General features: G+C 35.7%; 1 long non-coding RNA gene across 3 annotated transcripts; it reads right to left on the minus strand.

Annotated features, from left to right (window-relative positions):
• Positions 1 to 471: 471 nt before the first annotated feature.
• Positions 472 to 15,589, minus strand: LOC132127574 (uncharacterized). Of its 3 annotated transcripts, XR_009427545.1 has the most exons (4): positions 15,423 to 15,589; positions 14,999 to 15,234; positions 8,557 to 8,631; positions 472 to 602 (listed from the first exon to the last, which is right to left on the minus strand). It is a non-coding gene; the product is annotated as an uncharacterized LOC132127574 (long non-coding RNA). The 3 variants fall into 3 exon arrangements; XR_009427546.1 differs by lacking the exon at positions 15,423 to 15,589 and having other exon boundaries at positions 8,557 to 8,625; positions 14,999 to 15,263; XR_009427544.1 differs by lacking the exon at positions 15,423 to 15,589 and having other exon boundaries at positions 14,999 to 15,263.
• Between the last annotated feature and the right edge of the window lie 415 nt (positions 15,590 to 16,004).

Consider the following 16,004-nt stretch of genomic DNA (forward strand, 5'->3'; position numbering starts at 1 on the left):
CCACTAATTATGCAAACTAAAAGTTTTTGCTTCAATGGGTTTTGTAACATATTGTGTGTATGGAGTTATGAGGGCTACACTCATATTCATTCATGCAAACTGACATGCTTTTATGATCTGTGATATTTAGACCATTGAGTTGATAGATTGAGACAGTGGCATGAAGAAATAAACTTGACATATTTTCATCAAATATAATTGTTTATTTGTTTATATAAAATATAAATGCATATATATAAAAAACAAAACAATATGCATTGTGTTATAAATATATATGTTTCCAATGTTTTCAAACCTACATTTGTAAAATTTCTAAAATAGTGATAAATATATAGGCTATATATATATATATATATATATATATATATATATATATATATATATATATATATATATATATATATATAAATAAATTTGGATCAAATTTTTTATTTTTTTTTATTTTATACATGACATACATTTTATTTTTATTATTTTTTTACCATTTGACTGAACCATCTTCTTCTCTGATTGATGTTTTCACTATCACTAAAGTGATATGAAAGAATCTAGATCTCATCTCTCCCATGATTCCTGTAGCATCCTTCATTTGTCTTCCATCCCTAAAAAGACAAAAATAACGAGCTATAAATGTAACGTAAAACCAGTTTCACACTCAAAGTACATGCATACTATCTGATTTTTGCTGACGTTTGTCTACATGTGGTGGCTCTAGTTATGTTCTATTCCACTGAGCGCCGTGTAATTAATAAAAACACGGTGATTAGTTCAGGAGGACATTTGGAACAGGAAACTGAATTCCTGATGCACTGCTTCCACAGGAGACAAATACAAGCTTGATGGATCAGTGGAAACTCATTTTCTAGTACTGTTCCTTTGCATTTGTCTGATTATTATTAAAAAAAAAATTATATTGTGAAAAATCGTGTCCATTTGGCCTTTGGCTATGGTGAATTTGCTATGTTAATTCACTCATTACATTAGACGTGGGAATGAGATTCGGAAATATTCATTTCTGAGGGAAATTAAACCAGCATTGATCATGATGAGGGAAAGCAATGGCTTTAATCCTTTAATTACGGTCAGGATATAAATGTGTCAATGTATCATGCCCTTTTTAGTTTAGTGGATCGTGTGTTGTGTCAGGTGTGTGAAGCGCCTCTGGACAGCGACAGAGAAATATATTGCTTAGCCGAAGCCAACATGAGAAGCTTTTACAGGTACAAATGCTATTTTAAGGGTTATGAATCTGAGAGTGTGTGTGCTCACAGGAGGAGTCAGTCTTGTTAACACATCGTGATTTCACACCTAACCACCGCCATCCTTTAAGTGAGTGAGATGTGTGTGTGAGCAAAATGCACAAATCTACTTGATGCAGTTGAGTAACAAATATCTCTTAAACGTTATGAATATGAAGTGCTTTTTGCCTCTTGATTCTTCTCAGATCATTGCATACTTGTCTGATGAATAACTTGACAAAAACATTTATGTTATCTTTTTAGAGGTAAACGTTCTGCTATGCTTATTCCTATTAATCTATAATTCTTAATTTAGAAAGAGTCATGATTTTTGAAAAGTCAGAAAATTAATTGTATAGTTACAATGAGATTGTATAATTCGTGAAATAAATTATCATATAAATGTTCCCTTTATATATAAAATCTATTTTTATTTTTATAATTTCCAATTTCATTTTCATTGCACATTTAATATTTTCGCTGTGGTTTTGCCTTTTTTCATTTAAAAAAAATTAAACCAATTAAAAAGTTTTTAATATTTTATATATTTTTTGCAGTTAATAGGTATTTTATTTGAAGTAGGGAAAAGGTTTCAGATTTAGTTTTAGTTATAACCCTGAAAATGAACAAAATGTATAAACATAATTATACATAATATTCTTTATGATTTCTTCTTTAAATTAAAAAAATTGTTTTGGTGTTTTTTAGTCATTGGTTGTTTTATTCTCTTAATGTTTTATAGTCTTTTTGATGTTTGTATTTAATTGATCATACATAAAATTCTGATTTATTTCTCTGTAATTCTTCTCTGTCCTTCTCTTCTACACAGCCCTGACATTGTAAGACTAATTTAATGTATCAATTATTCTTATGCTAATTAGGGTACAGTTTCCCAAGGTTAGCGTCACAGATGGCGACAAAACCTCACATGCATCTCGTCTCCTTTTACTTTCTGTCAAACTGTCTCACAAAGCCTGTAAGAACTGAGCAACCATATTTGCATACTTTTGTCCACTCTAATCCAGCATATCGCATACAACACTGGTGTAGTGTAACACCACCACCCCCTTCCACGACACACACACTCACACACACCACGAAACACACACACATGCCTTTCTTTTCATTGTGATTTGCTAGCATGTGCCATTTTCTCAAGTGTGAATCCTCCATACAGCAGTCAAAACGGTAGCAGCTAGAGAAAATGTCATAATTATGTTGAGCCATGAGGTCACAACAACAGGAAGTGTTGCCATAAAACTCCTGAATGTGAGCGAATATTTTAGATTAAATATTTAACAAATAAAGAAGCAAGAATATATGATTATACATAATGTATATTTAAACAAATAAATATAAATGTATTAAAATAATAATAATTAAAAAAAAAATTAAATTAAAAAAACTAAAAAGTTATATTTTTATATAAAATATATTTTATGTTTGTTTAGGAAAATTGATGGCCAGACTTATGCAGTTCTTTACAATGTTTCTGGTCTTATTATTTATTAACGCACATTATTCGAAAGAAGAAATAACTCTTTAAAAATCTAATATATATATATATATATATACTTATAACACTTACAAAAAATAATTGTATATATATTTTTAATATATAAAGATATATATTGTTTATATATTTATATGTGTATACATGTATATGTATGTATGTTTTTGTGTGTGTATATATATATATATATATATATGTGTGTGTGTGTGTGTGTGTGTGTGTGTGTGTGCGCATGTGTAACTTATATGGACAGTTTAATTTACATTATTCTTAATCAAATCACTAAATGTGTTTCTAATCTTGTTGTATATAATTCATAAGTGCACGTAATATATAAGAGAAAAAGTTTTATTTGTTTTTTAACAATGTTTAAATTAGATTTTATATGGACAGTTATGTTGAATGACATAAAAAAATCTAAAAGGTATTTTTACGTAATGTTTTTTTGGTCTTATTGCCAATTATTCAAAAGCGCATGAAGTGTTTGTCATAAACTAAACATTTTTTTTAAACTATATTGATTCAACATTGCATGCATGTTATTGTAACATCATATAATTTTTTAGCAAAATGTAATATTTTTTTCTGCCTGACACCTTTCCTTCTGTTGCAACCAAGGTGAAGTAAATCAAATTAACCAATAATATCACAGGCTTTTTTCACAATCCAATCAAATGCGATGTCTTGTATATGACGTCCCTGACACAGACTTATGTAGTCTTTTACACTGTATTATGCAGGATTTGGTGAGTCCCTTATAACCTCTGGCTGTACGCAAGGTTCAACAAAGCTCTTGTGAACTCATTAGGGAACATTATCTGAGACCATTATCTGAGCTAATCACAAAAGCAGAGTGCCAAGTTCTGGTGTGGCTTGCATGGTTTGCAGTGCTTAGAAATTTACCAGATTCTAAAATGAACAAAAGACCCCCATTTTCAGCACATACATACTTATTAAACACACATATAGAGGCCATGTCATGACTTAAGGAGAGATTTTATGCCTGCCGTGTCTTACTATTATGTAAAATTAGGTGGTGGAGAGAACCGGAAGATGAAAGGGTTTGGGGGAAATTATCCTTGCGCCAAACTCATCCACTGTCTAATTACAGTAACATGCTTTCTTCATGGGAGAGTGTTACATGAACCTTTCTCTCTCTCTCTGTTGAGTGCTCCAGAATAGGAACGACTGCATATGTACCGAGGATTTGGATGAATCCATAATTCTCTGAATCAGGAGGTGTCACACACAGGAAGCACCATTAAAAAACCTCATGTGTAAATAAGAAAAAGGAACCAAAGAGGGAAAAAAAGATATGATATGCTGTGATATTTCCACACAATTTAAGCTTTTAATTTGCTATTAATAATCATCGCTTTGTCATATGGATCTTTAACTTGAATAATGCATTACTAATTCATGTTTCATATTACCGTAATTCATAAGAAACAAGAAAGACCATCTTCGAAACGCCTCTCGGGCATGGGGAAAGATCAAATTCTCCGAAACTGTTTACCAAGCTTATGATTAAATTTCATTTTTGAAATCACCAATGAAATCTGACAACAACTGTCTCATAAATGTTTCTGAGTGCACATCTAAGAACGCTGACTGTTTCTATAGCAACCAGGACTTCTAACGGCAGTGGCAGTGACACGCTGACTTAACCGATTCGGGATTGGCTCTTTCACTCAGAAGGCGGGGCTTCCATCGGTAGAGCGGCCATATTCAGTGTTGCATTTTTCCCCATTCAAAACTAATACGAGTGACACGTCTAGGGTATTCTACAGTCTTTGCTCATATGCACATTCATGTAACGTTATATATTACCAACTATCAGTCTATGTACATGGCCCTCTCACGGTTGAACTATAAAACTGCAAGTTACTTGCAGAGAAACATTGGTTAAGAAATTACATGCCTGCAACTCTTTAAGTGTACTCCTACATTAATGACATTTGTTCATTTCTAACCAAGTTTAACAGTTTATTGCGGTTTTATTATTGATGCATTATCTTATTCTTTTTAAGTTAAGAGCCCCAAATGGTTTATTGCTTTAAAAGCATATTTTCACCAGAAACAAAGTGAAATAAAGGATCTTTTTTTGTGTAGATACCATCTGTATTTTATTGATATTGGTTATAGATGACCATAACTCCTTTTCTAATGGATTTTCATGTCATTCTCTCCTGTTGTGAAGGGGCCCCCCGCCCCCCTCTCCAACAAGAACCTTCCGTGAGAATTTGACATGAAGATGTCATGACAAGCTTGGCCTTTCTCTCTTTCCTGCGGCTTGTGCGACCAATGGCCAAAAGATTTTGTGGCGGAGGGACTGTGAGAGGCATGTTCCTCTCCCCCTCCTCTCGGCTTTCCCCCTCTGGTTCCCATCCGCTTCCGAAGCTCTTAACAGCCCGAGCCGAGAGCTCGTAACCCCCAGCACACCCTAATGAGAGACCCGGGGACAATGCTGGCATTGTTTGGTACCTCAGCCCAAGAACAATGGATGTTTACCCAAGCAGTTGTCCGACCCAAACTCTACCGTTGATTACTGTTGGGTCTCCTGATTAACTCTGCTCCTCACCCCAGCACAATGGACCCTTTGACTGGGCCATCGTAAGCCCCCTCCAATTTGTCCTCCCCTCCTTCACTTTTTCTCTCCATCGCCACTCTTAACACAGAACTCCATCATGGGACCCGAGAGAGAGCAGAGTCTCTCATAGGGCTGAAATATTGCTGCTTAATCACCACTCAATTCACCAAAGAGACATTAAGAGAGGAATGAAAACTGTCTGGAAAAAGACAAGTATGGACTTGAACTTCAGTATTGTAAAAAAGCATGCAAAATTATTTAGCATCCCTAAAATAAGGCCTTTGCGCTTTAAAGCATGGTTTTGGTATATCCTCTGCACATAAAAGGTTTTCTGAGAATATAAAGTGAAAATGCTTCTTAATCTTATATATGTTTAGCAGAGTGTTTAATTCAGTTTATTCAACCAAAAAATAAAAAATGTAATATATATATATATATATATATATATATATATATATATATATATATATATATATATATATATATAAAACATATTTACAGATTTTTTTTGTCATATGATCCTTTAGAAATCATTTTAAGATGCTGATTTGCTGCATTTTTTATGAAAAGTTGAAAAAGTTATTCTGCTTTGTTTCTTTTCACAATTCTATAGACAGTTAAAAAAACAACAACATTTATTTGAAATAAAACATGTAGCATACATTTCTTTACTGACACTTTTGATCAATTTAATGCATTGTTGCAATTTAATGTTTTATTACTGACCCAATACTTTTGAACAGTATTCAAATACTCCAGGTGTGTGTGTTTTCACTGCTGTGTGTGTGCACTTTGGATGGGTTAAATGCAGAGCACGAATTCTGAGTATGGGTCACCATACTTGGCTGTATGTCACTTCACTTCAAATACTCTAAATACTATACAATTTCAGCAACATAAACTGTTGAAGTTTATATCATCAAATCTAAGTTATGTTATAGCTATACTATACCAAAACTTACACAAAAAATGTTTTGTTTGCTTACACTTGTACATTCATGCGTCCATGTTTATCAATGATTTGGATTCAAACTTTCACACAACATATTTCAGATGTAAATCCCTGTGTAAAATGGGTTTAAAGTGATCCTGGTTTTATAAAGCTTGTAAATTTCAAGCCCAGTTTTACAGTGCTTCTTCACACCATCAATGCACATACTGTATGTAATGACCCACAAATTTTGTGCAAAATGCATTTAACAAGATCTGGTGGGCTGAAAATCAATGCATCTTCTTAAACCGTCAATTAAGTTGAATTCTTTGCATCCAAGCTTTTCCCTTTCAATTTAATTTTGCATGCATATTGCATGACATCAGCATATCAATCTAGTCACTGTAATTTATTAATGTGTCAACTGATACACAAATAACACTGGAAACACACTACATGAATCGCATTTCAGAATTTTTAGAGCCTGGTCTGTTGCCTTTTGAAATAACGTGCAGCTCTGCAGTGTGTGTCTCTAAGGCCGTCAGCACTGCGACATGCATGCACACACACACACACACACACACACTGCACTGAATGTCTGCAGTCGGCCCATCTGCCCAGCAGAGCTGCTCAGTATCCAGGCTCCAATATTCAGATGAGGCCCGTGCAGATTAATAAATCATTAAGACGGTGCTGTCTATAACGGCCTCATTCACACGCTCTCTGGACAGTGTGCGTCTGCTGCGAGCCCGGCATTAGACATGCAAGAATGTTAATGTCGACACGCATTATAAGAGGCTTGTGAGGCGTCTGTCTGCATGCTGGGGCTGTGCACATCTCGCCATATTGTGTCTGAGAGAGAAGCCCTCTAGTCTGGAGTAAGAAAACCAACTTTAATGTACCAAAGGACAGACGTACCAATAAACATATAGAACATGGCCTAAATATGAAGCATTTTGTGACTATGATTTTAAAACAAAACTCTGGTCTAAGAATGTAATATTTATTTTTTTAAAGAAATAAATACAAATGTATTAAAATATAAATAAATGAAAACAAATGTAAATCAGAATGATTTTAATAAGAGATGCTATTATAGTTTTTATTAATATTTTAAATCAGTTTTTTTTTACAGAATTAAAATGAGCTGAAAAACATTTTCTTATAGAGCGTGTGGGTGTGCAATTTCTTACTTTGAATTAGCAAAATATTTTTTTTCACACAGGTGGATAATTTAATGTTTCTTCCTTTTTCTTTTTTTTACGTAAAAACATTAGCGCACAGGAAAAGGACACCTGTTTTTCTTTTTTGTTCTACTTTCTGGTCCATTCAAAGCATTTTGTCTCCTGCTTAACCCAGCACTTTAAGTACACAGTGAGGGGGGTGATTGCATCACAAAGAAAAGCACCAAGTCCATACCCCTATTTTGGCTTTGCAATTTGCATGCATTTGCATGATTTTATTATGCACATGCCTTTTGTTCCCTGGGTGGGAACCAAAAAAAAAAAGAGCCCATGTAAATCCACCTCACACACAAAAATACACATTTGCAGTTGGATAGGAAGATTTTGATGAAAGCTGGGCTGCTAATATTTACACAGTGGTACATGTTTAGCAACAATCAACAAATTAGTTGCTGATAAAATATGGATAGTTCTTTGTGGATTGTTTTGTTGTTGCTTATTGATATTTGCATGCTGTTTTATTCTATTATTTATCCTATTTCTGTGCAAACACACACACACAAAATGATTTCAGCTTCATGCAGACCCACCGTTTCGTCATTCACATCATTAGCATCTGCTATCACAGAGAACTTCAATGGGAGTCTAATGTAACAGTCCAATTCGACTGACTTGATTTGAAGAAATAGGTCAGGGGTTTAATGTTGCCTTTGGCCTGGTTTAGAACCCTGATTCAGACACACACACACACACACACACATCGTGATTGTTGAGTCTTCTGGCTCAATAAACATTTTCTCTGACCAGAATAATTCTTATAGTGCAGCAAAGTCTTTTTTCGACATAGCATTACAATATTATTGTAATATTAACAGCCACCCACCTATATCCACTAATATTATATTGAGTTAATTTTTTTCCACTCATGTTTTTGGTCATTTGCATGCATATCTTTTTGCTTTTGGTTTTGTATGCAGTAGGAAAACAAATCTCAGATGTGCTATGAGCATCTTGAGCAAACACGCACATGTGCATGTGTCTATGAATGGTCTGCAGAGGATGTTCACATCCCTTTTTCTGGCCTCTGGCTCTCCACTCACCTCATGTTGCATCAGCCTCATGAGGCAGCGCTGCCTCCGCTTCCTCCTGCGGGCGACTCCGAGCTCCAGCTGCCTCTAACACACACAGAGAAACACAGAGATTTCATATTATACCCACAACAATAAAGGCATATACTATTCTGTTAGCTTTACTACATAATGGAGCTCAGTATCTCATATTTATAATTCATGAATTACATTTGCTATACATGTTTATCCAAAGCAACTTAGGAAAACATTTGATCAGTTCATGCATTTCTGGGGAATCGAACCCATGACCTGCTGTTTGAGCTACATTTTAATTACGCCATACAGACTATTTTTAATGCCATTTTATGCAATAACTTACTAGACTGTATTTGATTGTAGTTGAAATTAAAGAAAAATTATGCTCAAGCCACTGATGTGACTCTAAAATGATCAAAATTCACTGTACTATGGAATGTTTCTATTGTTTTTATAATGCATGAGTATAAGTGGCACCAATTATTGCAGGTACATCTTAAATGTGTAAATTATTAACGGCGTTTCTCATGTCAGCCATCTATCTTTACTCCTTTTGGTCATATTTCATTTATGCCACTGATGTGACTCGAAAAGTAAGCAAAATTCCTCTCTTGGTATCACCAAACTATGAAATGTTGAGCATGTTTAAAATGTGTGCACTGTTCTGATATAAATGCATTAGGGCGAAATATGAAATGAGTGTGTAAACTATAAAACACATTTGTTTTCATTGTATAAAAGCAAAAACTATTTCTTCATCCATGTGGTTTAAGTGGTTTATCTATGCAACAATACTGTATGTAATCGTGAGCTCAATATCTCATATGTAGAGGTACATATAATATCTAATTTACAGGTTACATTTACCATACATTTTTATCCAAAGCAACTTAAATTGGATTCAAAACAATACATTGGATTCCAGGGGAAACAAACCCATGACCTACTGGTTGAGCTCCCTTTTATTTACAACATGCAAGGCAGTTTTAATGGAAACGTATGCAATAACTTTTAATGGTTACTTGATTGTAGTCTAAAAGAAAGAATAAAGGCCACAATCTAAATATGTTCATGCTTAAGATTTGTTTCACAAGTGCATAACTATCAACGACACCTATTACTGCATGAATATCTTTAATCTGATTGAATTATTTAAAAGCGTTTCTCATGTCTGCCATCTATCTGTACTAATTCTGTTCATATTTCATGCATGCCAGTGATGTGACTGCAAAAGTAATCAAAATTCCTCTCTTTCCTATCACTGTACAATGAAATGTTGAGCATATTTAAAATGTGTGCACTGTTAACTAACGTGTAAGCTAAAGCAGTCATAAAACACATCTTTGTTTTCGCTAAAGAAACACAGAACTACAATTTCTTCATCTATATGCTCTTTATACTGTACATGTGACGCCGAATCAAAACACAAGATGCCAAATGTTCATCAAAAGTGGCTCTCCTGAGAATCTCCAGGCAGTGTGATTACCACCAATCATATGCCGGCGCTCAGGGTGCTAAACCAATGAAAATGGTGCTAATTAGAAAATTGGTATTCATGGTAACAGGCAGCCGTTGTGCTGTCACATATGCAAAGCGCGCGAGGTGTGTGTGTGTGTGAGTGTGTGCCAGCAGACATTTTGGGATTGCCCTCTCAGTATCCACTGCCAAAGCCATAAGATGGTGGCAAACAGGAGGCATCGCTTCCACGGTGGACAATTACGTGTTTGGAGATGCCCATGAACCGCTGACGGTTAATAAAAAGGGTCATACTGTACAGAATATCATTTTCAGATTATGTCTTTTCAACGTCACACAGATCAGTGCTTTTATTGCTTTCCCTGCAGTCAAAGAAAGCTTTATTTTTATATTTGATTCTTAAATTAATCTTGGTTTTGTCAGAATACAGAAATACATTGATTTTTACAACAACAACAAAAAAATATTACAGTCAATTTGCAGTCAAGATTTCATGCTTGCAACAATTCCATGTTAATTCTGTTGTATCCGGTCTTGCTATCCTTGCATCTGTGTGTTTGCCCTCAACTGAAGAAAAAGCGGCTCCTTGTGTCTCTGCATCAAAATCCAAGAGTCTCTCAGCAAATTAGCAGTCTCGTTGTATTAATGAGCTGGCTGAACGTTTATGAAGTACAAAGTCATTTGCAGATTGCGCTATCAGCTGTTGTTGAAAATATTAAAAGAGTTGTTCTAAATCTGAGATGGAAACACAATTAGAGGATATCAGGATTTGATCACCATATATTTGTTGCCCATTCATTCATTCATTTAAGAATATCAGCTTGTTTTAGCTGGGAAATGCAGCTGATCTTTATTAACAGCTGATAAGGTTCAGTTTTAATATCCTTCAGTGTTGATGACCGATTATGTTCTCATTATAAATAGCTCTCAGAAGATCTAAGATAGTAATATATCTCTGACTAAAGCACAGTAACATGAGGTGATTCTCATTACACTTATTGCAGCTATAGACACACTGGCACCTCCGGCTCATATAGAGTCAGCTCGCCTCATCATCTCCATGGAAACCCCAATCAGCTCAAGAGCTCATCGCACATGACAGATTTGCCAAAAGTGGGCGGACACATCATAACTGCAGATTGATTAACAGATATTCTTGTGCTCTCTCTCTTTCACTACGAAATCATTTACAGTTTCTTTATTTAGTTCAGGTGTTGAAATAGGAAGTGGTAGAATTATCAGTGATAATATTATTACATTTTTTTTATCGGAATATAATTTAACTAAAGTCATTTAATGTCCTCCCAACCCCAAAACAACGAATGAATGAATTTAATATAAATAAATAAATAAATAATGCAATCTGTGTTATCTAATGAATGATTTGGATGATATATTTCAGATCACTTCTTTAAAATGTAACATTTTGTTTCTGGCAAATGTTCTGATTAACCCAAGTTGCCCATTTCTGTTTTCTTTCCTTGTGAAGCAAACGGGTGTAAACATCCCTCAACACAAATACATTTGAATGTTTGTTTTTTTTTCTCTCAAGTTCTATCCTATTTTTTTTTGGCACGAGTCCTTCTGTGACATCAAGTGGTGACCCATCTGACCTCTGATGTCCTCTGTCCCAAAGGAGTCAAAGTTCAGAGTTCAGCATGTGCTTCATGGTCAAATTCAAGTTCAAGCTGACCATCACAACTGATTCCATGTGCCAAAATACACAACACAGCAACAAATATGATGTGAAACAATATCAATATCATTGAGAAGCACCCAGAAACCCTCATGATGTTGTTCTATCAGAAGGGTTGCATTGGCACATTTATTTTATTTATTGAATTGTAGCACAAAACACTATGATAACACAAATAAAAAATAACTTTTTAAATAAAATCCAAACAAAAAGTGATGGTTTGCACTGGGAATTCCCCATTCTGCATTAATGAGTTATAAAATGATTCATTCTTTTTAAATTCTAAAACATAAAAGTACATTTCATTTACATTTTCTACAAAAAATATAATTCATACTACTACTTAAAAACAAAAAAATTCCAAATACTATGAGGTAATTTATACCTTATATTTATACATTTATTTATTTATTTTGTAAGAAGAAGAAAAATAGAAGATAAAAAGTCAACTGAATGTGAAAAAACATGGTAACAACTTTTTGTCAATGATATTCCTAATGTACAGCCAGATGCTTAATGATGTGTGAGAGAGAGAGCCTCTAAAATCAGTTGTCAGCTCTTTGGGCCTCTACGTCGGCCTAGTCGTGTGTGGATGTGTAAGTACAGCATCCCGTTCCACATTCCCGTCACACACAGGCTCTCCAGCATCCTCCATTCACCCCATCTCCGCTGTTCCACCCTCCACAGAGATGCAGATGAGCAGGGCGCACTTGGCCCCCCCTCACAGGGCTGTCTGTCATATTCTGCCCCAGACAAGACATTGCCCACTTGCCTTCGAGCGTGGGAATGGGGGTCCACGGGCGTTCACATCATCTCCCCCACGTGCGCTCGACCGCATTAATTAAGGATGAGTTTCTATGCCAATTCCTTCCTCCATCCCATTATGTCCCAATTATTTCATTTGAGGAGCTTGAATAAGACCAGAGTCAACGATCCTCGGACGCACGTGGTTTCCAATGAGCTGACAACTACAACAAACTTACGCCTTTTGTCTCCTGTGCTTTGCATACATCCTTTCATCCAAAAGCTTTAATAATATAACAAACAAACCATCCTGAAGCGTTTACATGTGCAACAATACATCTAACGCTGATATATTTAATGCTCCACGTTGAGATGCTGATAGAAGCGGTTCTTACTTTCGGTTATCTAGCTTTATGACGACCAGCACACTCATACAGCTAGATAACCAAAGATAACAACACGCCTCCCACGTGATGTGTCAAAGCACAACAAGTGCAAAAAGACCATTTGCCCCAATTACTCGAAGTGCGCAGATGCGAGTAATTAGTTACACGCAAAAAAATGAAATAAATAAAAAACCCAGAAAGTTCATCCAAATGAGGCGGATCCCGTCCAACTGGGCTCACGCGCGTAATTGTTGAACTTCTTAATTATTGACTCGAACGATTAAGGCAACCCTACAAGACGCGAGCCTGCTACATCCATCCATAGCAGCGATGCTTTTATTCCAGTCGGAGCTCGGCTTGGCTGGATTTACAGTGCGGTGCGCATGAAATCCTGCGTATCCAGGCAAGAGAATAAACGGGCACGCAGCAAAAAACGCAAGGCATAAATACAACATCGGGCACAGAGCGAGAGCTGGAGAGTAAACACATGCACGCTTGGGTTTGGGCTTCAAATATCACTCTCGCATCATGCGTAAAATGCGCGCAGGTTTGATCCGGAGGCATTTTCGCTCTTCTTTCTCGGGTAACATCATGACGTCCTTATGTCACACGGATGACGTGCTCACAGATGACAGGACTGACGCACTCAATGGGCTCCATCTCTAGTGCCCAAAATGCGCACAAACCTCGTGAGGTCAGAGGTTTCGAGGTCGCGCCGGATTTAAATGTCCATTTGGAGACGCAAGCGGCGACGCGCACTGGCTTGCCCCTTTTCTGCAGTGTGCAATTATGAATACAGCCCAGGATCACAAATTAACCAGGGATTGGAGGAATAAAATGCTAGCCTGCATGAAATGACCCCACATATTTAAAAATGTCAATTCTTCTGCTTTTCCAACATTTTATAGGATATTCTAAACTACTCTTTTTTTTCTTTGTAAAAGATAAATATTTATACACAAAGGACATAAATGCCATGAAAATCAACTTCAGATGGCAAATATTGCTCAGTAATTTATGATACTGTTATTGAGCTCATCTTTTCCGTGCAGTTGGTTAGTATTAGGCACAAGAGTGAAACTTAAACTTCTTTTGCACAACAAAGTTTTCACGACATTGCTTTTGTAATTATGAATTGAAATGAATTAATCATTACGCGTCTCTTAGATTTCAGAAATACTTCACTGAACTATTGCAATGTAAACAAGCCTGTAAACGTTTCAATATTACTGAATATTATAAGCATTTTTGTTCTTTAGTTTGCCTTACCAGATTCGTCAGCAGCTGATTCCAGTTCACTCGTCACCAGTAATACAAGCATTAAAAAACGCTAAATAGAATATTGTCACGAGAAAGATGCACAAAATGACCTAACCAGTATTTCATAACTAATTAAAGCAACATCTGTATGTAAATGCATCTAAATAAATTTTCTCTTTGTACATATTTAACCTTCGTCCACATACAATCGACATATACAGACATACATATATAGACTAAATGTTTTTCATATACTCTAGCTACTAGAAAATATATACGCCTAAGAAATATTTCCTTAAACATCTGAATTTTTTAACAGTAGAACAAAGGTTAAGTTTGATTTTACAGGCTTCAGAACGACTTAAATTTACGTTCTTAAAAGAAATAAAATATTTAGCAGCATAATTTTAAAGCATAATACCATTTTATCTGTTATCTTTCAGCAGCTCTTAATTTACCCACCCTGAAGCAATTAACCACTTAGTGTTCGGCGTGACGTCACACAGAGGACAATTAACACTTATTTATCTGTTATCGTTTTTGCTGAACACCAGTGACTCGCAGGTCAACGAAGCATGTGTTAATAAAGTATAACGATTTTCAGTTAGACATGAGCGTTTTAAAAAATGACATAAAATAAGCCTATTATTTAATAAGCAAAACATTATTTTAGAAAATAATAAAACATTTAAATAGCTTGATTTATCAACAAGTTTTCTTCTTTTTCTTTTTTTTTTTCTGACAAGGACACCCGAGCAAACACAGGCCAAATATTTCACAAATTATAATTTTTCCTTTCATGGAAATCCACGATATGAAAGCTACAGATTTCACGTGGCCCATGTTTGCAAAATTAGAAGCACAGGCTACTTACATTCCCCTTGGACTCCTCATGGCATCGAAAAACCGCTCATCTGGATGTGAAACGGATAAACGAGCATCCTCGATTAGAAATCACATCCACGAAATCCTTCCACGACTTGTTTGCTGGAGATGCACGGGGCATCGTCGTTTGAAAGCCTCTTATTCCATCCACAGGATGTGAAGGTGTGAGGGAAGAGCAGAACTTCATCACAGGGCTGAGAGCGAATGGAAAGTGCAGCGCGAACCCTGCAAGTTTGGGGAGGTTTGGGGTGGGGTGGGGGTGGGGGGGGGGGGGGCTGCATTTATGATCCACCCCTTCTACCTCTGCATTATACGTGCGATGATATTAATATTTAATTCAACTTGTTGTTGAGTTCTTGTTGCGCGAAGGTCTTCAAATATGTCCAAATGAAATGTGACCAGGTGTGACTTACCTGAACAGGATCTGTGTTTCCAGCATGTCTGCATATGCAAGTGTTGTTTTTCTTGCGTAGCCTATCTACTGACATTTTCTACAATTTGGGCACAATTATACATTTCCCACTCACGAAGAGAAGCGTTTTTCTTCTAATTACTTAATTATTTCCTTTCTATCGCTATTAATCTCTATGGGTTTGAGACTCGTTTGATGCAGGACTGGAGGGGGTCACGTTCAGTGACGTCATCGTGTTTGTTACGTGCAGCCATATTTAGATAGGAAATTAGTGATGCTCAATATGCAAATCAAGCCATAATGACTACAACATTCAGACGAAACAATGTCTCGTGCAAAATAATAATAATAATAATAATTTTCTAGGATGTATGTTGGTCTATGAGTTTATTTTTTATTCTGGATGTTAATGCCGTTGGAAGGAAATCAGAGCATGTTAGAAATTAACGCGTGTAATAATCAGATGCTTGATGTGTCTTTGTGTTTGTCACCAGGCAGAACAGCGGCTTCATTTGCGTCAGGAGCTCATCTGGAGCCTATTCTTTGAGAATTACAAAGCACCTCAAAGTTTTTTTTCTTTTTC

Source organism: Carassius carassius, chromosome 45 (assembly GCF_963082965.1).
Source record: "Carassius carassius chromosome 45, fCarCar2.1, whole genome shotgun sequence".
In the NCBI taxonomy this organism is placed as follows: Eukaryota; Metazoa; Chordata; class Actinopteri; order Cypriniformes; family Cyprinidae; genus Carassius; species Carassius carassius.